General features: G+C 46.7%; 1 long non-coding RNA gene across 1 annotated transcript; it reads right to left on the reverse strand.

Moving 5' to 3' along the window:
- Positions 1 to 289: 289 nt before the first annotated feature.
- LOC308408815 lies at positions 290 to 1,495 on the reverse strand. Its single transcript, XR_013973847.1, has 3 exons — positions 1,443 to 1,495; positions 613 to 760; positions 290 to 352 (listed from the first exon to the last, which is right to left on the reverse strand). It is a non-coding gene; the product is annotated as an uncharacterized lncRNA (long non-coding RNA).
- Positions 1,496 to 8,719: the final 7,224 nt, after the last annotated feature.

The following is an 8,719-nucleotide window of genomic DNA, read 5'->3' on the forward strand; positions in this document are numbered from 1 at the left end:
GTTATTGTCGTGGCACCATGACTCTAGTTGTTGCACCTCTGTCCTATAGTTTGTCTCATCATTGTTGGATATATGTTAAATGATGTTAAATAGCGTGTTTCTAAGCGATTTGAAGAAAAAGAGCGAACATGTGTAGATTCAGTCCAGAGGGTTCTCATATTTCCTCTGTTTTCCGAGGTCGTCATTTAGGAACGTGGTGGGTAGCCGAAAACGTAATATGGTGACGATTTGTCACCTAGCGTAAAATGTTAGGCTTTGGGAGTGAGAACGGGTTGGAAGGTTGTGATGCGGTCGTTGACAGTCTTCTTGTCAATGCTCAACATGAATGTTTCAGCAGCGAAGCAGGAGGAACCTGAGAATTAACACAACAACAACAACAAATTAAAAACTTTAATAACAAGAGCTTTAATGTCAGTCATATATACAAATGCAGAGATACTTGTTACATGGATCATAGGATGAGTTTTGTTACTAGTTGAACTTATATGGTTGTGTTATCCAGTGTATTAGTGAGGAAGCAACAGAACATGAAACTAAACAAGCCAAGAGTACAAAGAACGTGGCAGTTACAACAGAAAAAAAAAAAAGTTGAATTTTGCTCTTTCAGCTTACCGCAAACAATGATGAAGGGTGTTAGTGGGATGTTGAGTAGAGAGAAGTACACAGCCAAAACCTTGTGCTTCTTTTTGGCAGAACCAAGTGGGTTCACTACTTCAAATGCATCCTGGTATAGAACCAGCTTGAGGCAATGTGGATTTTCCTGAAAAAATTTGTTTGACACAAACACGTTACCATCACAACAGTCCCTGAGAATATCTGGTCTTGAAACATTATTAGGATTCACTGATATGAGACCTTGCCAAAAACTTGATTCCAGCATACCCTTCAAAATATCTAGCGGAGGAACATAATAGGCAAATCTCTCCATCCTGTTCTCGTCCCTGCCCAAAAACACTTTTCTGGGTTCAACATACTTGAACACATCTTTAAAGCACTGAACTCTTGAATAAGCAGTTCTCATGGGCCCTGTGTGACAAGCTGAGAACAAGTCAGATTGTTTTACTGTGTCACAGATTTTTATGTCTTCATCTGAAACTGACATATCTTTTAGAAGTGACCTTAGTGTATTCAATGTATACATCTGTCCCAATTCATGTATATTTTGTATTTCTTCAGCAATGGTTTGAATGGTAGATGCTGGCAGAAGATGCTGTCCCTGTAGTTTAATGTAAAACATACATACATTTCTGAGATACAGGTCACTGAAATTAGACCCATCCATACCAGGGTCTTCTATATCTGATACACTGGCACCTTCCTGTATGGTGGCACTTGTAGATGGACTCTCTGAGTATCTTTGTTTAAACCACAAATCACATTTTCCTAACGTTTGTGTTTTCTAGACATATGGGAGGTAAATGTAGATTTTACAGAGAACTCACTTTGGCATCCTCTCACTGGACAAGTTACATGCCGTCCCTCTTCTATGTGTTCCTGTAAGTGAGCAATCAAAGCTTTAGTTCCCTCACACTGGCATTCACAAAACGTGAGACAGTGCAATTCAAATCCATTAAGGTAGCATTCTGAGAAACAGTTGCGGTACCAGTGTGGTGGCGGTATAAGTGAGACTTTAAAGCAGCATATCCAGAAAACACCTGCTTACAACTTACTTCAACACATTTAAAAATACACCGGGGTTCATTACGATGCAGTCTGCAATGCAAAACATAAGCTTTCACGGACTGAACCGATTCTCCACATATGCTGCAAAAATACATAATCAATATGACACAGCTGCGAGGCTAGCTAACTTAAAGCTTCAGCCGGATGTCAAACAAGGCGGGAAAATCCAGGCCGCATTTAGACAAAGCATTCAAATGTAGCTATACTAATTAGACGGTTTCCATTAATATATCCGTCTCAAAACGCGCACTGCTGGTTTTGCAAGGCTCTTTTCAGCCTGATGTAGCTAATGCTAGAAACGAGCTAAAGCTAACGTAAATTTATCATTTGCGCCTTCACTGCCTGCAACACAATGCTGTCGATAAATAAACCAAGTTGGATTATTTTCTTACCGTAGTGACTGAAGACGAGCTGTGGCAGACGTTAAATTTTAAAAAATGAGAAACAAGTCCACGAAAATGAAGATAGCGTGCTGCCGTAGTCCAAAGCAAAACTTGTGTGGAGCTGTACAGACGTTATCTGCGGTGGAGCCTGATGCAGTGCGCTGATTGGCCCGTTTGAAATCAGGCGCCTTGATGTGAAACGGTGCTCTAAACGTCAGGGGAAAACGCCTAGTTTTGGGAGGAGGTGCTTTTAAAATCTTTTTTCTTCATATGATAATTAACTATGAATAAATAGAACAGACAACAGATTATTGTTTTAACACTTTTGGGATTATATGAATTCACTCAATAATATAGTATGTCTATCATTAGCTGTAGGTCTCTCAAGTTGTTGTTAGCTTTTACATTTTAAACTCATGGTTTATTGAGTTCAACAGAATGTAGATTTAACAGCTACATCCCATATTCTTTACAAAAACTACATCCAAAAATTGCCCTAATACATTTCTAGCATAAAGATCTTGGGACATATGTACCTGTTATATGAATATGCTGTATTAAATGTGCTATGAATCAAGAATGGATTTAATGTAAAGTGCTTTGGGCTTCGTGAAAACCGCTATCTAATCCATTATTATTATTATGTGAAATTAATGCAAAAATCACAAAGTCATATTACAGCATGTATCCATTACCAGCACAACCATGCTTACATTCAGCAATTAAAACCTGTATTTTTTTCAATAAATAAATGTAAAAAAAATTGTGTTTGCCTGTTCTAAACTTTATTGGAATCTTCCGTTAAAAAAACTATGCAAGAGTGATTTACAGTAGGTTTATGTATTTTTTTCAGAGAAAAAATGTACATATTACAGTTTTTCTACATTTCTTTATTTACGGCAATTTCACATCAAATCAACAGTTTTAAACTGTTTTATAGTTAACAGGTTTTTCCTGTCGTGTTTTTACTGTCTTTCACTGTTAAATATACGGATCTTTTTAAGATAAGATAAGATAAGATAGAACTTTATTAATCCCTCGGGTGGGTTCCTCTGGGAAATTCGACTTCCAAAAAGCACAGCAACGACCGAAGTTACAGTTACAGAATTGTTATATACACACACACACACACACACACACACACACACACACACACACATATAAATACAGAGACAAATATAAATAAAATATACAAAGGGGATAAATAGAATAAATAGGAATAAAAAATAAAAATACAAGTGAATTGCACATTTCAAGTATTGAGTCTATTGCACTGTTGACTATTTACAAAAAGTATTGCACAAGGTATTGTACAGTGAGGTGAAGAGGCACTACAGCTTAGTTGTTCCCCCCTCCTTTGTCCTCCTGTTTCCCCTCCCTCTCCCCTCCAGAGAGGAGTTAAACAGTTTGATGGCGTGTGGGACAAAGGAGTTTTTAAGTCTGTTAGTTCTTGTCTTGTCTTATCTTGTCTTTTTTACAGTGTACTAAAGATAACAAAGGTGTTGAGCTATAGCTGTCATGGTGAAATGGAAGTAAAGGACTCAGGTGCGAGACTTCTTGCAGAGTGACAGTGAATTTATTCACAGTGAAAAGGTGAGTCAATAGTTCGAGTCTGTAATCCAGAAAGAGCAGTGCAGTAATTATCCAAAACCGCTCCTATGACTTCTCCCCTCAGTGACAGTGCTGTAATAATCCAAAACCGCTCCTTGTGCCGGCTCCTCCTCCGATCTCTGAATCCTGGGGGCAGATGAGAAAAACACACGCACGGTAACTCAACCGTTCTCTCTTTCACAAGCTGAGTATACTAGCCACGATTACGCTACCCGGTTTAGTTCAACGTTCCAGCGTTGGTTGTGACTCGACTGCACCGTTAAATAGGGCTGCTTCAGATCAGTTGTAGCCGGCGAAATAATTACGTACAGGTGCGACGCTTCCAGCTCCGGACCCTCCCCTCCGGTCAGCTGCCGTGCCGTGCCACGGCTTCCGGAGGTACATGTCTCCGCAGCAAAACACATGCACAAGATGGAGAGGAGAACACGACGCAGTACACACAAACACCCCCAAAAAATGGCAAGGTAATCGGTGAGGACCACCTAGCCGTGACAGTACCCCCCCACTAACGGGAGCCTCCCGGCGACCGACCAAACTTGTCAGGGTGCCGGCGGCGGAACTCTCTCACCATGGCGTCATCGAGAATCGCAGACCGCGGCACCCAGGAACGTTCTTCCGGACCATACCCGGCCCAATCCGCCAAGAACTGAAAGCCCCTACCGCGGCGCCGGGCATCCATAATGCGGGTGATGGAATACGCCGGGGCGCCGTCGATAACCCGGGCGGGCGGCGGGGGCCCGGAGGGCGGGCACAAAGGGCTGGTCCGGACCGGTCTCACCTGGGAAACATGAAACACATTATGAATCCTCATGGCACGAGGAAGGGCCAAGCGAACAGTCACTGGGTTCAGAACAGCCTGGATCGAAAAGGGCCCAATGAAACGCGGGGCCAACTTCCTGGATTCAGTCCGCAAAGGAACATACCTGGAAGAGAGCCACACCTGCTGCCCAACACAATAGGCAGGGGCAGGGGTGCGGCGACGATCAGCCAGCCTCTTATTCTGTTCCGCCGTCCTCAACAGAGCCGCCCGGGTGGCGCGCCACGCTTGCCTGCAGCGTCTCATATGATGCTGAACGGAGGGGACGGCCAGCTCGCCTTCAGTGATGGTGAGTAGAGGCGGCTGGTACCCCAGTGACGCCTCAAACGGAGACACCCCAGTGGCCGCTGACGTGCTGGAATTGTGAGCGTACTCGACCCAAGCTAATTGGCCACTCCAGGTGGATTGATTCGAGGAAACCACACAGCACAACATAGACTCCAACTCCTGATTCGCCCGCTCCGCCTGACCATTCGTCTGAGGATGAAAACCTGAAGACAAACTCACTCCGGCCCCCAGTTCCGAACAAAACGCCCTCCACACCCGAGAAGTAAACTGGGGACCCCGATCAGAAACAATGTCCCGTGGCAGTCCATGTAATCGAAAAACATGATCAGTGAGGAGCCGAGCAGTCTCCAAGGCCGTCGGGAGCTTAGGCAATGCCACAAAGTGCGCAGCCTTGGAAAAACGGTCTATTACAGTGAGTATGGTCGTGTTACCTGACGACGGCGGTAGACCGGTGACAAAATCCAAAGCGATGTGCGACCAGGGGCGCTTGGGGACGGGCAGAGGGTGCAAGAGACCGGCCTGGGGAGCACTGGGGGTCTTATTCCGAGCACAGGTGGGACGGCCGCCACATAGTCCCGAACATCCCTGAGGAGAGAGGGCCACCAAAACAAACGTCGCAAAAAACTAATGGTGCGGTTCTTACCAGGGTGGCAGGAGAACTTTGCGGTGTGGGCCCAGTGTATAACTCTGCCCCGGACCATTGTGGGGACGAACAACCGTCCATCAGGGCCCGTCCCTGGGTCTGGCTCCTGCTGCTGGGCCTCTCTGACCGTCCTCTCAATCTCCCATGTGATGGCCCCCACGATGCATGAGGCGGGCAGAACGGGTCTCTGCCTCTCTTCGTCATCCATGTGGGGCGAAAATTGGCGTGACAGAGCATCGGGCTTCGTGTTGCGTGATCCCGGTCTGTAGGTTATAGAGATATTGAAACGTGTAAAGAACAGGGCCCACCTGGCTTGACGAGCGTTGAGACGCTTAGCTGCCTGGATATATGCCAAGTTCTTATGGTCTGTCCAAATCACCACGGGGTGTTCTCCTCCCTCCAACCAGTGCCGCCATTCCTCCAGGGCCAGTTTGATGGCGAGGAGCTCCCGATCGCCCACGTCATAGTTCCGTTCCGCTGGTGTCAGCCGTCGAGAGAAAAAGGCACATGGGTGCAGCCTGCCCTCCACCCGCTGGGAGAGAACGGCCCCCACCCCTGAGTCCGATGCGTCCACCTCCACCACGAATGGTCGGGTGAGGTCAGCCTGGATCAAAATGGGAGCAGAGGAAAACAGACGTTTCAAATGGGCAAACGCCCGCTGTGCTGAACTAGACCAGAGAAAAGGCTGCTTGGGAGAGGTGAGCCGTGTGAGAGGAGAGACCACCGCACTAAAGTTTCTGATGAACTTAGTATTTTAGTATTTTTTTAGTATTTATTTATTTATTGTCATTGTCAAGAACAATGAAATTGCGTTTGGGGCTTCCATACAACCCAAAAAAAAGAAGAAAATAATAAATACCCCTTAAAACCCAAGTGTACATATTTAACCCAGTGTGACTCCAATGCAATAAGACAATCCTTAGCAATAATGTTCGTAGAAATTCAGACAAAGACCTGAGAAACATGACAAAATACAACAATGCAACCCATTCAATATTATTGTACTGTGAGATATGATATCAGATATGATAGTTATCTATTTAAGAAAGAGGGGGGGGGCAGGAGGGGGAAGAGAATAAAGATATGATGCACCAATGCAGACCAGTTCATTGCTATTAAGAAGTTGGATATGGTTATTGTCCGTGAGAGGGGGGCAGAGAGTTCAGGAGCCTCACAGCCTGTGGATACAGGCTGTTGGCCAGTCTGGATGTTCTGGCCTGTATAGACCTGTACCTTCTCCCTGAGGGCAGCAGATGGAAAAGGTGGCGCGCAGGGTGATGTTGGTCCCGCAGGATACTGTGCACCCTCCTCAGACAGCGAGTGGGGAAGATATTACTGATCTCTGGCAGACTTGTTCCAATAATTCTGCCAGCTTCTTTCACCACCCGCTGGAGTGCTTGCTGATCGGCCTTGGTGCAGCTGGGGAACCACACTAGAAATCCATACGTCAGAACGCTGCTGATGGCACAGTTGTAGAAGTTCAACATCAGAGATCTGGGAATGTGTGCGCTCCGCAGTCTCCTCAGGTAGTAGAGGCGCTGTTGGGCCTTCCGTACAACTGAGGTGATATGGTTGCCCCAGGACAGGTCCTCGGTCACAGTTACCCCCAAGAATTTAAAACTGCTCACCCTCTCCACCGCCTCACTACCAATGAAGAGAGGCAGATGGTTGTTATGGCCCCTCTTCCGGAAATCTACAATGATCTCCTTGGTCTTTTTGGTGTTTAAGACCAAGTTATTGTCGTGGCACCATGACTCTAGTTGTTGCACCTCTGTCCTATAGTTTGTCTCATCATTGTTGGATATAAGTCCGAGCACTGTAGTGTCATCTGCAAACTTAACAATGAGATTGGACGCGCAGGAGGAAATACAGTCATGGGTGAAGAGAGTGTATAGCAGAGGGCTCAGAACACACCCCTGAGGGGCACCGGTGTTGACCACAAGGGTGGAAGAGGTGTTCTTACCCACTCTGACACTCTGTCTACGGTTAGTGAGGAAGTCCACAATCCAGTTGCACAGAGAGGAGTTAAGTCCCAGTTGGTGGAGTTTGGGACGGAGTTTGTATGGCCGGATGGTATTAAAAGCCGAGCTGTAGTCTACAAAGAGGAGCCGTGCATAGGTGTTCCTGTGTTCCAAGTGCTTCAGTAATGTGTGCAGCACTGTGGCGATCGCATCCTCGGTTGACCGGTTCTCCCTGTATGCAAACTGGTGCGAGTCCAGGGATGGTGGAAAAGCAGCTCTGATGTGTTTAATGACCAGTCTCTCCAGGCATTTGGCGGGAATGGGGGTGAGTGCCAAAGGTCTGAAATCGTTCAGACATGTGACATTTGACTGTTTTGGGATGGGAACGATGGTTGCTGCTTTGAAACAGGATGGTACCAGTGAACAGGACAACGAGGTGTTATATATAGAGGTGAAGACGTCCGCCAGGTCCGCAGCACAGTCTTTTAGCACCCGGCCCAGCACTCCATCCGGCCCGGCCGCCTTCCTGGTGTTAATGCTCCGGAACACACGCCTCAGCTCATGAGTGCTCAGGACCGGAGCAGGGTCGGTTGAGGGGAGAGGGGACAGGACAGGGTCGGTGTTCTCCCTGTCAAAACGGGCATAAAAGAGATTTAGATCCTCAGCCAGAGTAGAACTGTCGGCTGAGGGTGATGGTGTTCTTCTTTTGTAGTCCGTGATAGCCCTGATGCCCTCCCAGACCTGCCTTGGGTTTGTGTTGTTCTCAAACCTGGCCTCGATACGCCTCCTGTGCTGCTGCTTGGCAGTCTTGATGCCTCTTCTCAGGTTGGCCCTGGCAGCACTGTATGCCTCCTGGTCCCCGGATTTGAAAGCGTTGTTCCTTGTTCGAATAAGTTGTTGAACTCCATGTGTCATCCAGGGTGGATTATTAGGGAACACACGGAATCGTTTCCAAGTTGTTACATTGTCCACACAGAAACAGATGTAGTCCAAGACAGTGGAGGTGTAACTGTCCAATGCGACACGATTGTCAGTGTCCTGCACCTTGAATACATCCCAGTCTGTGCAGTGGAAACAGTCCTGAAGCATCGGAATAGCGTCCTGCGGCCATGTTCTCACGGTTTTGGTTGTAATCCCAGTGCTCTTGATCTTTTGTGTGTATATTGGGTGTAGCAGAAGGGAGAGATGGTCTGACAGACCCAGGTGGGGATAAGCCTGGGCTCTGTACGCATTTGCCATGTTGGTGTACACCTGGTCCAACGTTCTATCTCCTCTGGTAGCACACTTCACATTACGGTGGAAATTGTGAAGTACAGATTTCAGGTCCGCGTGG

This window comes from Rhamphochromis sp. 'chilingali' (assembly GCF_963969265.1).
Source record: "Rhamphochromis sp. 'chilingali' genome assembly, chromosome: 13".
Classification (NCBI taxonomy): domain Eukaryota; kingdom Metazoa; phylum Chordata; class Actinopteri; order Cichliformes; family Cichlidae; genus Rhamphochromis; species Rhamphochromis sp. 'chilingali'.